This window comes from Melopsittacus undulatus, chromosome 2, assembly GCF_012275295.1.
Source record: "Melopsittacus undulatus isolate bMelUnd1 chromosome 2, bMelUnd1.mat.Z, whole genome shotgun sequence".
Taxonomy (NCBI): domain Eukaryota; kingdom Metazoa; phylum Chordata; class Aves; order Psittaciformes; family Psittaculidae; genus Melopsittacus; species Melopsittacus undulatus.
The window spans coordinates 115,362,113-115,381,406 of record NC_047528.1 but is presented as its reverse complement, the minus strand read 5'-3'; the positions used below and the strand labels follow the sequence as shown (position 1 = coordinate 115,381,406).

The 19,294-nt window shown below is 42.5% G+C and overlaps 1 protein-coding gene across 2 annotated transcripts in view; it reads right to left on the bottom strand.

The window, feature by feature from the left end:
• GSK3B (glycogen synthase kinase 3 beta) overlaps nt 1-19,294 on the bottom strand; it is a 141,911-nt gene that overhangs the window by 64,142 nt on the left and 58,475 nt on the right. The window lies entirely within an intron of this gene.

Genomic DNA, 19,294 nt, shown 5'->3' with positions numbered 1-19,294 from the left:
AGGGATCCTACAGCCCAGCACATAAAACTGAGTGAAATGTTGAACTGCAGGTATGAATGAAAACAAGCAAGTAAACTCAGCACAGTTCTGTTTGTTATACTTCGTTCCACAGCTGCTGCTACAATACTCCTTTCTCCTGTGGTCACATTTAGACATCACAGTGTTTCCTTCCTCAATTACTATATGATCTGCAGCTTCAAAACTAGAAGGTATTCCAATTGTTACTTGGATCACAGCGTTGGTAAATGTGCATCCTAACTACCTAGACTAACACACTGGTCCTACTAGCATCATGAACTCTGGCCAACTTCAGGAATACCTGGGAAAAAAATTCTTCACCACACATCTTCATACTTAAATGCACAAAGCTAATGCCTACTTTAGACAGTGCTGTTGTCGAAATAAGGATTTCATATTCTAGGTATCAGAGGGTCACATACTGTGCCTATCTATGATCGAAGCTTAAGGAACTCCACAAGAATGACTCAAGAGCTTCTAATGTGGATATGGCTACAAATGCTGCTTTTAATTCCTCTAAGCCATGTAGCCTTAAACAAACAAAAAAAGAGAGGTGTTAGATAGGATGCAGTATCATTAATCCTATCATCCCTACTACCCACTGACCAAAAACATACTTCAGTATATTAGCCAGCTCTTTACAAACATGAGTGACATCTCACACAGATATCAGTTAGCAATTATCCAGCTACTAGTAAGGAGAAAGCAAACCCTTCCCTGAGCCTCCCAGCTTCTGAAAAGATTAAAGCCTAAATCTGTTAGGTACACATCAAGACAGGCCTATTCTATGCCAAGGACAAAGCAATAAGAGAAAGCAGGGGGGAAACTTCTGAGACTTATACGTATCTCCTGAAATCCTATGGAGTGAATTTGTGAGAGGAAGAGGCTTCATGACATAATCCTGTCAACATACCTCACATCTCACAAAGGATTCTCCTGGCAGGAACAGGAGCTCAAATATTCTCCACTTATTCATTCTTTATTAAATACTACCAGAAAGAAGCACATTTTCAGAGTCATGGCTAGGATGCCTGTGACACATGGCACAGTTCAGGTTTCAGACCAACAGAAAGACCTTGTCATCTTGTCGTGCCTGAACCACACATCACTGCTGGTGTCTCCCTGGACCTTAAACCTGGGGCAACTAACAAGCCAACGTAAGGATAGCTCTAGATCCTGCCAATCAATGAAACACCAATTATGACAAGAGATTAATTTCTCCAGTTGGCTTTTACTACATCATTTAACACTGTTACTATAAGACTGAACCTTTCCCTGCATGTTCCAGCACCTCAAATTCCACTAGCAATTTATAGCACAAAATAGGCAAGAAATTTCCAATTCCCTTTCTCTCACTAGCTGTGAGATGGAAATACCTTTTCTCTCATGGAATTACTGGACAAAACATGAATACATTAAGCATTAATCTGCAAATATTATTTTGGCATTATCTCTACTAGCTCCTTAAAATACCCATATATAATCTAAGTCAGGTTATCACTTCATGTTCTCTAGATAGTATGTATATGCTGATTGGATACACTCAGCAGAAGTTATTCTAACTCTAGGCTGAAGTTATATTTATACTCTGGTATCTCATCCCAGCACAAGCACAGTCTGTGCCCACTTTGATGCCTTCCACTCTGATCCATCTCCTTCGGCTCTCATCCTGACCATCTGCTGCAGCTGCACAAACACAGCTTCAAGAGGTGCTAATATCAGGAATAACTCATAAACCAGTTACACAGTAACCTACATCTCGCATTCAGTGACTAGACAGAAGGAAACACATTTAAACTGTCATCTTAGTCAATTAGTCACCTCAGCCATCTTAAAACCAAGCTGACTTCTAATCACAGCTCCCTGATGAAGCTTAAACTGGAAATACTCGAACAGTTGCAAATACTTGAATTTATTGTGGCGACGGAACAGACTGATGCTTTGAAGAATTCATCTTTCCCTCAGATGAATATATAAAGTAGTGTCACTTTACCATGTATTCCCCTGTATACATCTTAAATAACAGCCTTTTTATATTATACTGTGAGATACTAATTGCCAAGGGCAGGAAATGCCAGATTATAAGCAGGGAACCTTTAGTGAAGCAAACAGGGACAGATGTCCTACTCTGAGTACAAGAGAGAAAATGCATGTCTAAATATAATGCAAACTAAAACAATTCCAAAACATGCTGATGAGAAAGGCTGACACTGCATGATCAAAATATAGGGTGGGTAAAGACATAAAGCTACTGCATATCCTCATCACTTTTCCAAGAGATATGGCTGTAAAGTCAAAGACTCAAAGGGAAAGTTACTCTCCTGTTCTCCCACCTATTCACATTGAGCAAAGGGTTTAGTTTTCTTACTGAATGAGAGTACTGGCCCTGAAGAAGTAATATCCTTCAGCACCAGCTTCACTGCAAAAGAGGACCCAGCAGACTCCTGTTGACACCAAACCGCAGAGCTCCTGCAGCACGTGTTTCTTTGAGGAGTTGCAAACCAACAGGACTACGAACAGATTACTCAGCAAATTTCTCTTGCAGTTTGATTTCTTTATCTAAAATAGGCTTCTTTATCCAGGAGGCAAGGGGCTGCTGACGCACAGTTCCAGAGGACTGCTTTACAACTGGTGGATGAGCCCTTCACTAACTATGGAAGCAAACCCAGTGTGACTAAACCCTCACGGTTTATCACTTCTGATGATGACTTTCCTAGCTCAGACCGTCTGCATCTGTTCATTATATTGAATAAATCTGGGTGCTCATCAAGGTTAAAGATTTGGTTAAAGGCTGCCAAGACCAAATCTGATTTCTAACTTCAAAGCATAGCCAATAAAGCTCATCCATGAAGACTCATGCCTTCTCTCCGAAGTTACAATCCCAGTTCCTCATAACTGTGCTAATGCTGCAGCTGATACAAAACTACTAAAGAAAGATCATTTCTGTCTCACTACCATAATCTGCTATTCCAGACTAGGATAACCATCACACACACATAACATCACATACACACCATCACACACACACACTCCCTTCCCTTCCCACCCAGAGATTTCTAAAGCTATGCCCGTTTGCATATTCATCACCCCTAACCTGGATCTTTGACTTTCCCCCCTCCTTTCTTTCTCCCCTGCCCTTTTTACAAGAGGGGATAAAATGACTGAATCATCAGAGATGACGCTTCATGGACTTGCAACTTCCTGAACTGGACCAGAGCAAATGAAGGTTTCGCACAGCTCAGCATGACATTATCAATATATACCCAATGAAGCGCAGAAATATCACTTGGATCCAGTTCAGAAAAGGATTCCTCAAAGTTTCCTTAGCTAAAGGGCAAGCTGGGGTTTGCCTTTCTCTTCAATTTTAATTTCTTCTGAAAGGCCTGTGTAGTCTCAACAAGGTTCTTTGAGGATTATGTTCAAAAGAGATGAAAGGGGAAAAATCAGAAACTTGTGTTTTTGCCTTGTGCCACACCAAGGACACAGCCGGGTTCTTGTAAACAGGTAAGAACTCCAAAGCTCTGGTCCTTTAAAGAGAGGATAGCTTTAATAGAAAGGCATGATAAGCTACCAATCTATTTCAACAAGCAACTTCAGCATTAGTCCTCTTGCTTAAATAAAGTAAGGCCAGCAACTAAATTTAGTACTCATTTTTTACACTTTTGGAATTAGTTTTTATTCTTCTTGGCCTAATACGTTCAAGAGCTGAAGCTTTAGTATCTTGTGTTCTTCTATCAGGTTGGAAGACCAGAAAAGGGAAGGTAATTGTCACATGGACTCTGGCATTACAGATGGGTGGAAGCAGCAAATGTACATCCCAGTTTCTCAGTATACACAATCCTTCTCTTCCACATCATATTTACAGGTTCATCCTTTCTCCTGCTTCCACCATAACCTTCTCCATTCTACCACATTTCTTACTCTTTGGTAAAGGTTTTCCCACACTGAAGAGCCAAGCAGGGAGCCATGAACAAAGATGAGGAAGAAACTAGTTTCAACAAGAGGCCTGTAAGCAGTGATGGAGCAGCAGGGCTTGCAGTTCTCCCCCTCCTGCTTCCTTTCACTTCAACAGCCTGAAGGACTACTCACCTCCATCCTCCTTCTCCAGCTGCACTGCTGAGCCTGCCCAGAGTGAAGGCTCAGGCTGAGATGCTGATTGATTTAAGGCACTTTCATACAGCAGGAGGAAGCCTTTTTATCCTGACCATCTCCCACCACTAGAAAAGGCTGGACTCCAAGCACAGGGCAGCGGGCACATGCTGATGAAGGTCTTTCAATGTGATCCTAGCCAGCTATGCTCAACGCCTTGCAGAGACATCTGCTTGCACAACACTTGAGCCATACCTCCTGGACTCAGCTTTGTAAAGCGTACAGAGACAAAACACTGCAGACCACAGAGGAGGACATCATGTTCACCATCAGCTGCCTCTGGTACTGAGACAGCCCCTGACAGGTTACCCAGGGGTAGTGATATCACCATGATCCACATATTTTCACTAATATCTTTACCAAAGCTCCACTCCTGGTATATGTCTGGTTTATCCTAAAGCTTAGTGGGACAGACTGTAAAATAAAAGCTGTACCACGTCTTCTCTAAAACTTCCTGAAGCTGCCAAAGGTGGATCTCCAACACCATCAGCTGAAGTCTACTTTTAACACTGCCTTGCTGCTAGCAAAAGTATTACAGAAATTATTCTATGGCTCACAGAACTAGTTGCCTTTCACAGATACAGGATCATTGAAGCGTTTTACAGAATAAAGGCTAAATCCTACATTCTTCTGCATTTGCACCAAGCTACCACTGAAATAATCAGTGCTTGGAGGAAAAAGAAGTGCAAAAGGGGCTTAATTAGAAAAGCCTGGGCTGGGAATCTGCCTATGCCAGTCGTTAATAGCTAGCCACCTATAACAAGTCCATTTTGTAGGCAAGTGATTTCAAGCAGAGACAAACGTCAACAGGGATCACAGTTTTCCTCGTTTGCATTTGAGGCATGGATAACTACAAAGCTCCAGTGTCCCTCCCCTGCCAGTCATGGCTTATTTCCAACACCAGCAGATCTAAGTTGGGGAGATCTCCATTTTTAACATACCTGTTACTCTCAAACTCATACAATCAGGACCTTTAATCCAGGAAGAGAGGACAATACCAACAAACAAATACTACTTATTAAGTATCTGTAGCCATGACATAGCAAGGGCTCTAATGCCACAACAATCACCGCTCAGTTAGTGCTGGCCCATTGACAATTGTTAAATACTTGCAGGCCAGCAGGCCTAACACACAGGTCAGAGGCCCAGAAGGACCATGTCCTGCTTCAACCTCTAACAATATGTAACACATGCACATGCACAGAAGCAGCTTTCAGGGTTTGCATTTGTAAGAATACTTTAGCTTCTAACATCCAGAAAGTCCCAAAGACACAGGTAACACTAATGAATAAAGTGTTAACATTTCCCTATGGGAAAATAAAGAAATCTGTGATAGCCATCAGCAGTTTATAGTGCAAACGTAAAATTGCTGATTTAAATACTCACCCCCCCTTCCTTGCACCTCTTCCTGCCTGCCACTCATAGGAATCTTAACCCTGATACAAAGGAAAACCCAAATACTGAGTGCTGATACAACATGAGAATAATTTGCCAGGAGGGTGTGCAGAAGCAGGTGGGTCCAAAATACAGAATACTTGTATATACATTTAACTGCAACCTGGTGAACAGCAGCTGTGGCATGCTCTGGTTGACCACTTAACTAAAAGCAATGCAAAAGTTCCAAACCCAACTTCATTTTGCTACTGAGCTCCACAACGCTGCCAAGCTCTCCACTATTCCCCCTCATGTAAAAATCTGACTGTTTAAGACCCTGAAGCAACAACTGATGGTGACACGCAGCAGGGTTGCACTGCAAAGCGTCTCTGAAACACTGGCCTGCGAACACCCAGAAAGAGTCAGGCACAAAACGCGTGCGTCAGCTGTATTCCAGCCAAAATTTATTACCGAGCACAGCGACCTTCAGCCCTGGCACTGGGACAGATCAGGGCAAAAAGTGTCAGTGACGGCTGCGGCAGCAAGCAGGGCCTGCCTGAAGAGGTCACTGGGCAGAGCAAGCTGGGCTGGAGCTGGGGCCAAGCCAGGGCAAGCCAAAGGCACAGGGTTCAGGGAAGTGTAGGTGGTCCCATCAGCGCAGTCCCTGCCTGCAAACCCATGATTTATTACAGGATTACAGGTCAACTGAAATTCAAGAGCAAACAGGGGCAGCGAGAGGAAAAATGTGCTTGAAACTACAGCTCTAGAATAAGGAGTGGAGCAGGAAGCCACACAGCCACCACAAATGGGGGCTAGACATCATTAACTCCTGAAGAAGGAGACAGATTTGAACCCCAACCATGCAGTAACAAGTGAGCTGACAGACATGCTGGCTGAAAGTCTTGAGATAAAAACACCTTGTTCCCACCCTGTCAATTCCTTTTATTGTATTACTGCCCCCAGTAAACTCAGGCATTCATTCCATCCCTTCACACAAAGGGACCACGTACTTTGAACTTCCTAACTCTTCCCATAGGCAGTCAGCAATGGCAAGTGCCATCTATCATTTCCAGCCTGCTCCTGTCAATGCAGGACACAGTCCCTAATCAGAAAACTTAAGCTTCATACAGCTATTATACATAGTTTCCTATAACTGGAGGCAGAAATGGGTTACTTGTGTTAAAAGAACATACGACAAGCCTCAATCTCTTGGGAGGACAGAAGAATTCCAACTCTTCTTTCATTTCCTCCATGTATCAGCAGTTAATCAAAAAGTGGAAGCCAAATCCTTCATTAAGTTCCCGCTGCTCTGAATGGAAGTGGAGTTAGAGAGCCTCTCACAGACATAATACCATCTCTAAACTCCTGCCAGCTCAGGAAGCTCGAGACTAAACTTGGAACACAAAATGATTTCCAGCATCACACCGGTTCTAGACCACAACCTGAAATTCACTTTATGATTCTCAAGTGATTGTTTCAAACACCGTGATCTGACAAACAGCTCAGTTCTACAGCATCTTCTGTGCTCTGCCAGTGGCGAGTCTGGATGTAGCAGGAATTACAGTGCACTCAACGTGAAAGTTAGAAAACCAGAGCTAGGTCTGAAATGCAAAGATAGTTCAAGTCCATTAAAACACTGAAATAAAGTGCAGGAAGGAGAATAACTGAAAGGCAAAGTATTTTCTAAAAGGCAGCCCTATGCCTTCACAGATAATAGCCATTCTTTTCCAGTGGCAGCACAGAGGATCTCTGTTGAGAAACTCTTGTAGCAAAAAATCATTTTCCTTTCAAAGAAAGAGCAGACCTCGTGCTTGAGTTTTTAACTCTTTAGCTAGGAAGAAGAAAGTAAGACTGCCTACAACATCAGTCCTCAGGGAGTCTGCAACATCCATGGAAACTTACACCTGCAATCACAACCGGAACAGGTTGCAATTAATCTGTTAATCAAATAAGTTCCAATCTCCCACAGGCATAAGACATTTGCTGGGCTGCTAATCACTATGTTATTAAACATTAATGAAATGCTTTATTACTCTTGGCCTTCACTTCTTACGTATGATGCAGCAGATGTTGCATGCAGACGAATTCCAAAGGACTTGCAAAACAAAAATAATTCATCCTTACCCTCCAAAAGAATAATGACTTATATAGGAAACAGGTAAGTGCTGTCTCCAGTGTTTAATGTTCCTCTGTCTCAGGACTGTTGCTCCATGACATGACAATGTCTGATGCTGGAAGTCTTCAGGGGCTTTTATCTCAGTCCAAAAGCTTCTGACTCCCTAAGACCTTAGAGGGAACATCCCAATTAAAAGAACACAAGAAAGGGCTGATGGACCTGGGGGGTTCAGTCTGCAGAAGAGAAGGCTCAGGGGGGGACCTTATCACTCTCTACAGCTGCCTGACAGGAGGATGGAGCCAGGAGGGGTAGGTCTCTTCTCCAAATAATTGACAGAACAAGAGGAAACAGCCTCAAGCTGCACCAAGGGAGGTTTAGATGGAGCTGAGGAACAATTCTTTCTCCAAAGGGTGCTCAGGCATTGGAACAGGCTGCCCAGGGCAGGGCTGCAGGCACCATCTCTGGACGTGGTCATACACCATGCAGATGAGGCCCTCAGTGCCATGGGTTAGTGGTGGCCTTGGCACTGCTGGGGTAAAGGGTTGGATTCAATGAGCTTAAAGGGCTTTTCCAACTTGGCTGATTCTATGATTTTACGAACTGGTGAAGACTGAGCAGGGAACCAAGGGGGAGAGGAACCAGCAAGTGGAATTAACTGCCTGCAGATGATTATTTGCCAAGCAGATTTCAATCTTCCAGAAGTACAAGTCTCAATGATGACCAAGCTTTTAAAAGGTTAAACATTCCCTCCTGAATTCAGAGGGAAACTGGGCTGCTCCTCCTCTGGGGGTGGGGAAATGGAAAAGGAAATTGGCTCAGCTCCAGCAGTTAAGTTATAATAGGGACTTGCACTCCTTACCTTATGCACATACACAGTAAGAGCTTCTCCCCAAATTCCTGGCAGGTTCCCTGCCCCCTGGTTTAGTAAGTTTTTCAGGAGCAAATATCAGCATTTACTAGTTACTGTGATTATTGAAAGCCACACATGTGAACATCAGGTCTGCAGTAAGCCCAAAATAGTAAACACCCTGCCAAATTTCAGGTGATAGCCACAGAAACATATATATATATATATATATAAATTCAAGCTTCCCTAAATATGTATCTTAGTATTTATACCAATAATTAATTAATATTAAAAGGCAGCAGCACATTCTTCCAATATTTGCATAATAATTTCACCAGTTGACCTTTGCTTCATACAAGAATCAACTGGTTTGGGTTGGAAAGGACTTTAGGATCATCCTGGTCCTACCCCATGCAGGAGCAGGGACACCTTCCATCAGACCAGATTGCTCCAAGCCCCATCCAGCCTGGCCTTGAACACTGCCAGGGATGGGGCAGCCACAGCTTCTCTGGGCACCCTGTGCCAGCGCCTCAGCACCCTCACAATAAAGAACTTCTGCTTCATATCCAACCTGAGCTACCCCTGTTTCCGTTTAAACCCATTACCCCTTGGCCGATCACTATCTACCATACACTTGAAAGGAAAAGCCACCTCTGTCAAAGTACAAGTCCACTGTAAGCTACCAGACAGCTTAGTATTCAGGTTGGATAAAAGAGGTTATGAGACTTCTTGCTTGAGGGCTTTCTCCTTAGTCAGCACTAGCACTTTTCAAACACTGTCCCATTTTCAAGAAATCATTTCCTTAGGCTAAAGGGTATCACAGCACTGAAATGAAAAGATTAGGAGATCTTTACATTCACTTCTAGACTAAACTGCCCCAAAAGAAAGAGTACAGAGAAGTTTCCATAACTATTTGCACAGCAAAGTATACTCTTTTATGACAAATTTTAGAAGCAGTGACACAGCACTATGGACAGATTCACCAGTTAGTCACACTAAAAAGTAATAGGGATCTCTAAAAGAAAGGAAAGAGCAGAGAGAAATTATTTTATATGCCAGGTGAGCACCATGAATTCCAAGTGGCATGCGTTAACCACATTTCAAAAGGCTACATTACCACCTCATGGACTTCCAGTCTCAGTTTCCCAAAGGACCAGGTCCAGCTGGACCAATACAAAGTCGGATTACCTAATTCCCATGACACCCCATCCTTCTGTCAGTATCTGCAAAGATCTAGGAATGTTATCGACTTGGTTGCTCCCTTTTCTGACTGGGATAAGAGATCTGAATTTAAGCCTACCCCAGGGTAAGTGTCACAACCAACATCTTAGCAATATGTTGCAATGAAAGCCAGCCTCCAGGCCCCAATCCATCAACAGCAGCAGCTTCAACTCGCAGGGCAGAGGTAGCCCTCCACACCCAGCTGCCACCCCACTTCTCCTGGGTGCCGCTGTCCCTGCACCAGGGTGACTCACCAGACACCACCTGATTCACCAAGCTCGCCACCCAAAGCACAGAGCTTACCAGGAACCAAGTTCAACACATATGCTAGGTCACAAACTGTGTTGGTTCAACAGCAGCTTTGAAGTTTTTGCTGCAGGGGCAGCAAGTGCTAAAGCCATCCCATCTGCCACAGCCCACAGGTCCCTTCTCTTCAGCTCTTTCAAGCATCCACTCACTGGCCCCACTGTCAGATGTCTGGGCTCAAATACAGCAAGATTTCAGGAAAGGGAAACCAAAAAGCTGAAGTTATAGCTGGGAACTTGGGCAGTAGTGTCACTGCCAGTGTATAAGAGAGCGATAGCTTCAGGAGCATCTTGGCTTCTACCTTGCTTCCAGAATAAAATGAGAACTTGCACATAACCCTGTAGCAAGTAAAGAAATGGACAACTGGTGAAAACAAGGGGCTGAGTGAACAAAGATGACTTGGTCAGCCCAATCATCTTGGCATCAAGTCACCCAACAGTTCAGTAACGGCCATCACCAGATGCTTCCGAGGAAGGATCAAAAAAGGCTGAGTTCCTAGCCATCAGCTGAAGACATGAACATTTAACCTCTTACTGAACTGGTAAACAGTTTTCAGAAGTGCATTTGTAAAACATAAGACTTGGTGACTTTGTGACACTGTGAGCCAGTCCATCACAAATCATGGCAGAAAGCACTCCATCACCTACCACCTTTTAAATGGACTACATGTTCTTTGTGTTTAACATGCAGTAGTTCGTGCAGGTAGCTGCATTAAAACATCCACTGTTACTAGCAGTGCCAATTGCAAAACCCTTCACTGACCTTGCCACATACTTTCCACTCCAAGATCTTATTTTCCATTGTTTAAGGAGGTCTCCCAGTGCATACACCATGCAGAACAGATACACTGTGGGGGTAACCTGGAGTTCAGTAATGAAGGATTTGTTTTTAGGATCCCTGCCTCATTTGTTAGAAAAGGGGAAGCTCTGCAGTGGGTAAGGTGAGGAACTGCAGAAATGGCAGAGCTCTCTTTTCTCACTCATAGCACTTCATAATGTTGCACTGTGAAAAAAAAAGACTGGAATCTATTGCTAGCAGAAAGAATAATCCACACTAACAGGTTACATCCGTTACTTGGTATTCTGAACTACTGAGTGATCCGATATACGTGAGAGAGATCAATATGACCACTGGTGTTCACAGCTGTCAAAAAGCCAAAACTGGCCTCTTCTCTCATTCCCCATGTCTATGCTTTAGAAGTCACATCAGGAGATGGAATGTGAGTTAACCAAGACAGACAGGGCACTTGCGCTGGCCCAAGGTGTCTTGCAAACACCAACAGCAGTGTGATAAGCGTGGCTTGTCCAGACAAGCCAAGAGCTCTCTGCATGCTAGCCTATTTCTCATCAGCTGCTCCATTTGTCCTCCACTGAGCATGAAGTTTTATTTGCACCGAATCCAAGCTATGCACAATCAGGTAGAAAATGTGTATTTCTGAGTAGAAAGAAGAGGTGGTTCAGTGTTTCTGCTCTGTGTTCAAACACCCGAATGTATCCTGAGGTACAAGGAACACCAGAACTGGTGCCATCCAGCTGCCAAACAACCTAGGCCCTTTGGTCCTCCCATATTAAGCTTCTGAAAGGCCCTCACTAAGCCCATGAAAAAAATACAAACTAATTCTTGCACACTTGGTAGCTTCCAATGATACCACAAACCGTCTAAGGACAATTATACCACCTTCAAGATCACAATGGTCCGCAATGGAGGAACAGTGACTCGCTCCACAGGGAACCTTTGCTGTCATCACAATGGTAAGGTATACCTTTGACAAAATTTATCCACAAAGAGCACAACTTGAAAGACTAAATACAGAGTTTTTAAACCATCAACCTACTGCTACCTGAAGCAGTCAAGATAATCACAGTTTTCAGACTCAAATACAATAGTGTATATCTCTGTGCTACAGCTTTTTTCCTCAAGACTTAAATTCTCTGGTTGGGGCATTTGTCCTCCTGCCCTGGTATTGAAGGGCAGCAAAACTAGCAAAATCCTGATCATGTTACTTGATTAGTTTTTTGGAGATACATATGTCATAACCATGGAAAGGCCTTAACATTTAGAACAGTAACAGCAAAACTTAGTTTATGACCCCTTGAAGAAAACAAGACTCACCTCTCACCTTTATCATAGTTCCTCTTTCACTGGACTAGAAGTCAGGGCCTATCTTGTTCTGTAGCACCTCTTAAAACTACAGATTAGGTGCTATTTAATACTCCCATAAGAAATCATAGCAAAGTCAATGAATTCAATTTGAAGCAGCATCTCCCATGATTCACCCATCTATTGGCAAGTCTTTACTGGGTATAGAAAACACTGTGCAGCTTTCCTAAGAACTACAGCACCAAAGAGGATGCTCACAAGTTCCAGCACTTCCCTAAAAATGAGGTGCCTTCAAAAGCAGCCTAATACATCCTTCCAGGTGAAGTGATAAAACCTGCACAAGACCATTTACCATTATGTTCTCCTCCTCAGCTCAGCTTTAGTCCAGAGCCAAGAGAGAATTGATAATTGCACAGGAAGGCAAACCCAGTGGGGTCAAAGAATGTGTGAATCAAGATGGATTCTTGGCTGTTTCAGAGAAGCTGAATTTTTTCCTGTTCTAGAAAAAACAACCACCAAACCAAAAAAGCAAGCTGATATAAATACTATCCATTTCCCTATAGAATGCTTGCCATTGCCAGTTTTATGAGCTGGAAAAACTAAGCTTGCTCCATAATGTTTTATGTGTATTCCTCCTGAACACTTTAAAATACAATCCTGAACTTTTCTTCTTCACATAGAAAAGAATTACATACTTGTCCTCTCAAATGACTGCAAGCCAATGGAAACATTACTGGTCTCAATATCCCTTTTAAGATTTCATTTTATTTCACGGACTATCTATAATTGTGTATTTTAGCAGTGGGGACCAAGGACTGAATGCCAGCAGCTTCATCTCTCTAACAACCCAGTGCTAGTGTCTCTGCAGACCAACAGTCACAAGAGCAAGGTTTGCAATATTGTTCTCTGTAGCCAGAACAGACCTAGACTTCAGCAGAACTTTTCAGGATAGACCCTCAGAACATTAGCAGAAACATTAAGCAGCAACATTCTCACTGGAAATGCAAAGAAATACTAGCAGATGCCTCTTATTTCAACAGAACTCTGCCTTCCAGGTTGAATTCTTTTCCTTGCCCCACTCTTGACCAGTGCACAATGCTTTTCCATGTTTACTGAAATCAAACTCTATGCAAATGGTTCCTGGATCCTTTTGATTTAAAATCCCAGCAGCATGAAATAATGAAGAGTTACTTCCCACTGAGGACTTGGTATTACGTAAGCAAGACAGCATCACTCTCTACACATTCTAGTGTTTACCCCACACAAGGTTAACACGGAGCCACCGCATCCTGAGCTGCACGTACCTACATTCGGAAGATATAATTCAAATGAGTTTTAAAGGTGAATCAGTCAAAACTTACAACAGTGTTCAGTTGGACATCTGAATGCAAAAGGGACTCAGTTAATTTTAATTCCCTACTAAAGCCCATTACCTACTCAAGAAGTCACTGACAGAATCATCACCCACAAGCAGATCCATGCAGACAAGCCAGTAGGACAGGATGCCACAGCTTAGTGCTCCATCAGGAAGGGACTTTCTGCTACCACCTGCACACAGCGCTGTGCACTTGCGCTGGGTACAGGCTGTTCCTACTAGCAAGATGGACCCTTTCCAAGAGATACTCATCAGGTTAGTTCCAAACAAGAGTCCTTGCACTGTTTATCCTTCCTGCTAATTGATGGCCTTCGTGCTGCCACAGAAATGGTTTGATGAGTACACTGACTCTGTTATGCCTCCAACACTCCAGGCAACCCTCAACGTGCCCTAATTTTCTTATGTCTCATGCTGCTTTCTTGCCCTACTAGCTCTGTTAGCCCCATGCTAAAGTAGATAACCTTTATGCCTGTTATGCACAGCTAAAGAAGCAGAGTCATTGCCCATCAGAAAAACTATTCTATTCTCTGTAAACCATGTCCTTTTTGCCCTTTCCTAAGTTATGTTGACTCTTCAGAAAAAAAGAAGCATTGTACCAAGTTCTTGGCTATTTGCTCTGCCTCTTCAAACACTGACTCCAATCACCTACTGTGGTTGCCAGCACACTGGGGGAAAGAGCATTTCTCTTTTGTATTTCATGCTGCTGCTTTTGCAGGTATCTAAACAACAAATGGATAGAATTAATAACCCCAGTTTAATCGAGGAAGCCCCAGGTCTCATGGACAAGAAGTTCTAGTACAGGCTGCTCTGATGCTGCACTAACAGAAGGCTATGACCTAAAAGGAATAGAACACAACTTGAGAAAAAACAGAACCAAAATCAAAGGACCAAGCTTCTAAGATCATTGGCTCAACTAAAAATTACCAGCTTCTTACCACCTTCTAATTTTATAACTCAGAACTGCTTACTATTTATAAAGTACATTCAGAAGGGCACGACAAAGAAAAACAGTTGAGTATTTATCCTCGTTTTTAGGAAGTCTTCAGAAATTCTGAGCTCTCCTCTGGCCTCCTGCTCTGCACCCCATTCATTTCTGTCAGACTTCACCTTAAACCTGCTCACACATCTGCTCAACATCAGAAGCAAAGCAAGCGTACCCATGTAAGACACTGAACTGAATCTTTCTGATGTTCCCCAGCCCATGCACTGTATTCTAGAGCAGCAAACTCTGAAGTGCTCATTTCCACACCAGCACACTTACTGATTACCATGTTAGTCAGAAGCACACCTTTTTAAAGCTTCCTCTATTACTTACCAGTAAAACCAAGCTTTTCCGCTAAGGTGCCTTATTGGGTTCACCCAGGCAATGCGACCATCCACTATAAACCTTTACTCTGGGGGGGCAGAATCCTTCTCTGTACACTTGCAGTGAGTGCAACGCAACTGGTGGACAGCATGGAAGCCAGAAAGGGGTATGCAAGTCCCACCTCAGCACCCAGGTATTTCTGTCCCATTTCAGTGACGAAGTAGCCCACAACAAATGATTTCACTCTTAACCAACATATTTGCACTATTACGTTCATCTGGTATAAATGAGATACCTGTTTTCAAGCCCCAAAAACTAGGTACAACCTTTATGTGTCTGGTGATATGAAACTAAAGATGAACGTGCAAGGACCTGAAAACTCACTCTGATGAGCAGATCCTTGGACAAATCTTCAAATGAAGAAAGAGAAGCAGGTGAATCTTTACAAGACTTGGAGTCAGATATTCTGCCTTCAGCCTCACTGATGAACTTTAGGAGGGGAGACAAGGAGGGAAAATGTACTCTAAGTCTCTGTGACAGAGTGCCTTTTGAATTATAAACTAAAATTAGATTCAGCTCTTCTTTTACATATGCATTGTTACTATGATTCATGCTGGATGTTTGTATTTTGCCTAGTTAGCTCAGGCCTAAGCAGTCTAATCACGGCGGCTGGGCTTCCAAAGGAGCATCACAAATGCAGAGGTGAAATGAGCACCTCTGCTGGGCCTGTAACAATTAGACCTGGCTTCAAATTTTAGAAGAACTTCAAAATATAGATGTATATAGACTGGGTATTTGCATCATGATTACTCATGCAAGCCTTGGTTACTCATCCCAGCACTCTGTACATACACAAAAGCCCATCCTGAAGAGAGCAGACTGCATTCTAACACATACTCAAAAATACAAACATCACAGCTCACATTTCACCCTGGAGCAGGTCCCTTCCTCGCTCCTCCCCAAAAACCAGTGTGAATGCATGACAACCTCTTCATTGACATCACTCCCTGTATTTTAAACCAAGTATTAACACAGTACCTAAACATTAAGCGCTGTAATTGGAATTTTCCCTCAATGGAGGAAGTTTCTCATTGCCTTTCCAAAAGTCTTTCTTATTCTGGGTTACTGCACAATAGAACTCTTACAAAGCCAGTTGGAGAAAATCAGGTTGTGTTTTAATTCCTGCAGTAGATTATGCAGCAGTCTAGGTCGTCCAACAAAATCTGTCTCCATCATCCTTTAAATTTAGTCCTGGGCACCATATGCCAAATTTCACTGCAGACAGAAAATGTGAGGGAAAAACCGAAGTGTGACATGAAGCCAAAACAAGCTTTTCTCAAAAACATGCAATGTAAAGTAGCAGAAAAGCAATTCCTTGTAATGTGTAGGCTAAAAATACTTGTGTTGGTCACTCACATCTCGCCTCCTCAGTTGTCCCAGGGACCAGGAAGCATCCAAGTCACCGGAAAAACCAGCAGTGTTGCTAATTCTAGAATATGCCCGACAGTCTCAAGTGCCTCTCTCTGCAATACAGATGCCTCACAAAACATTTAAAGTGGCTTCCTTTTACTGTGTCCCTATTATTACTTACCTAGTCTTGGTACTACTTTTTAAAGCAGCAATGGGCAGTGCATACTGCCCTTAGCAGCAAAGAAAACACTCAACTATATAGCTTTCAAAGATTTGAGAGCTTCCCAGAAGGAACATGCCGGATGGTTTTAAAATGCAAGGTCTACTCAAGAAAGCAAAGCAGCGATTCAATACTATTCCCATTTCCACATTTCCTTAAACCTCCTCTTTTTGTTTGCTGAATTTGAGTTACTCTCTTCAAGAAGGAATCAGGAATAAGAAAAGCAGCTCATGGACTAGATTTTAAACAAAGGGCTGACTACAAGCCAGTGCTGAAGAGCACAGAACAATGTCTTCCTGACACAGGAGCAACAAGATCTGTCTCCTCTCTTTGCTTTAGGAAGCCTCTGTTGAGCAGCAGGTGGATCTCTTCTGTCCTTCCGATGTCTTGCACTTCATCATTTATCCATTCTTTCCCCTCAAATGCAGTTACCACAGCAGCGTAATCCCAAATACTGAGTTCAAAAGGACAGTTTGCCACTACCTCATTTAGAAGCCCAGTATTTTGAGAACAAAGATCTGTGTTTAATAGCAAAAGATGAAGCAGAATTATTTGACAATAGAATCCAATCACGCTCCAAGATGTGCACATTGCACCAAAGATAATTCAACCAAGTAAGAAAGAAGTAAGCAAGCAGGAGCCACAGGTACAGAATGTTGCTGGATTTATATAAAGAGTGTTTATGCTAAATCTTCTGTAGCCAGACAGTCTCCTGCTGTGGGACTTCTAAAAGAGAATACACAATGGTACAACAAAAAGCCTTAATGTAACTACATGCACCAAACACCCAAGTGCTCTCAAAAGCACCATTTTCATCTAAACAAGTATCAGCTAATGTTCTATTTATACTCTACACAACACTCTTCTCCCTAGCTGAGAGAGACAGGTGTAGAAGGTTCCCACTGGGACATCATTTCCACCCAACATCCCCTTCAGTACCCAAGGCTTGCTCTTGGGAGCATTAGATGTGCTATTCTCTGGATGTTCATCTTCGCTAGAACTACAAGATGAAAAAATAAACCTAGCTTAGGACTGATGTATGAACTCACACAGTAGTGTGTGTTTAGTCTTCATAGCAATGCTTCAAAAAGACTATCACAGATCTGTCCATAAATCACAACGTCCATGCTTTTCACAACTGTTTTTGACCACTAGCATGACACCCCAAAAATGAAGACTGTTAAAGTCAGCCTTCCCCTCAGGTACACAGACTTTTATGTGCCATAAACGAGGCTCCCTCTAAGCAGAAGGTGTGATGAGAAAGTAAAACCTTGATTCACAAATGCGAACACTAAAGAGGTTATCCTGACTGCTTTTCTATGCCAGTCCTTTTCAGGCACACAAGCAGCAAAGTTTAAAAGTCAAAGGAAAGTGTGTTTAAAGATGGAACTTAATTTGACTAGGATCAGGAAGGAATTCAGTAGCATCTTCGACTATACTCACACAGTCACAGTATACTAATGGTATATGTCTGAGTGACAGCTATTTATGTGCTTTGAAGTATACATATTTCTGAATGAGTTTGGAATTCTTCTGAACTGTAATCTTCACTCTGAATACCATTATTTCAGAACAGCATCCCTACAATGTTACTCTTTTTTAACCTCTCTAACTCAAAGCATTCTCCAGCTTAATTTAGGAACATATATATAGAACATATATTTCATGGAATATACATAAATACATGTATTTCATGAACATCAGACATATGAACTCACTTCTTCCAGCAGGTGTGAAAGACAACAGGAAATAAACCAAAGCATTAACAGAGCAGCTATATGAATTATGTGGACCAGTGGAGCAAAAGGCTTTTTATAAATTTAATATACCTTAAGGTTCTTTCTGTTGGTCAGTAAATTCACGTAGTCTCAAGTTGTGAACTAGAAGGGGATGCAAATAGAAAACTGACCACAAACAGCTATCTTGTTTTAAAATCCTAGCTTTGGCCCTAGTCCAGAAGAACTTGTAGAAATAGAACAGCTCAAAATGTAAACTTGAACTGTAGCATGTATCCACACAAATGCCTCATGCCAGCATCCATGGGGTAGCAGAAAAAAACCCTCAAGGGCTCTTTATTCCTCCCTTTTCAAGGGACACATTCTTATGGCAGGTATTCCCCTATTAAGACATGGGTTTCCATATGACAACATGTGGAAACACATTTCTGCACACAAACGCAGCCGCATCTGCAGATGAGGAGCACTTTCTTGTCTTCCCCAGGCCAATTGCCCGTCAGAAGACAGATCTGTTGTTCTGGGTGCTTTCTAACCATTTAACAATATAATTAAGGCATCCTTTTAAGAGTACCACCTCCATAATGGTCTTATGAACAGTGATTCACTATTCCTCAGATCTTCAAAGAAGGTGTGCAAGTCTTCAAAGGCTTAAAAGATCTTAAATGTTATTATTTCTCATCACTATGGCTTTCCTTTGTGACTTTTTATCCCACGGGTGCTTCCAACTCAACTGAGATCAGGTAAAAACATAAGGCCAGGGTAAGTAAAACCAGACCTTTTGAGAGGTCTTACAGATCAGTGTTTGAATATTCAGCAATCCCTAGGTGGAGATATGAGGGTGCTCAGCTAACACACACACAGGTTAAATTAACAAAGGAAATGCAGTTCTTAGTTCAGTGAAGATCTGTGAAGATGGCCAGAGGTCACAGAGAAAGATGATAAGGAATACACTGGAGCAGGGACAAGCTCTACATTGTATTTAAGACTTAAACACTGACTTGAGATGAAGATGTTCATTCTAAACCTCAGTGATAAGGGGTAAAGTACTTCACTCAGATACTCTGTGCTTGAAAGAGTCTACAACTCAGGCACATACAAAGGAAGTAATGATTTCTA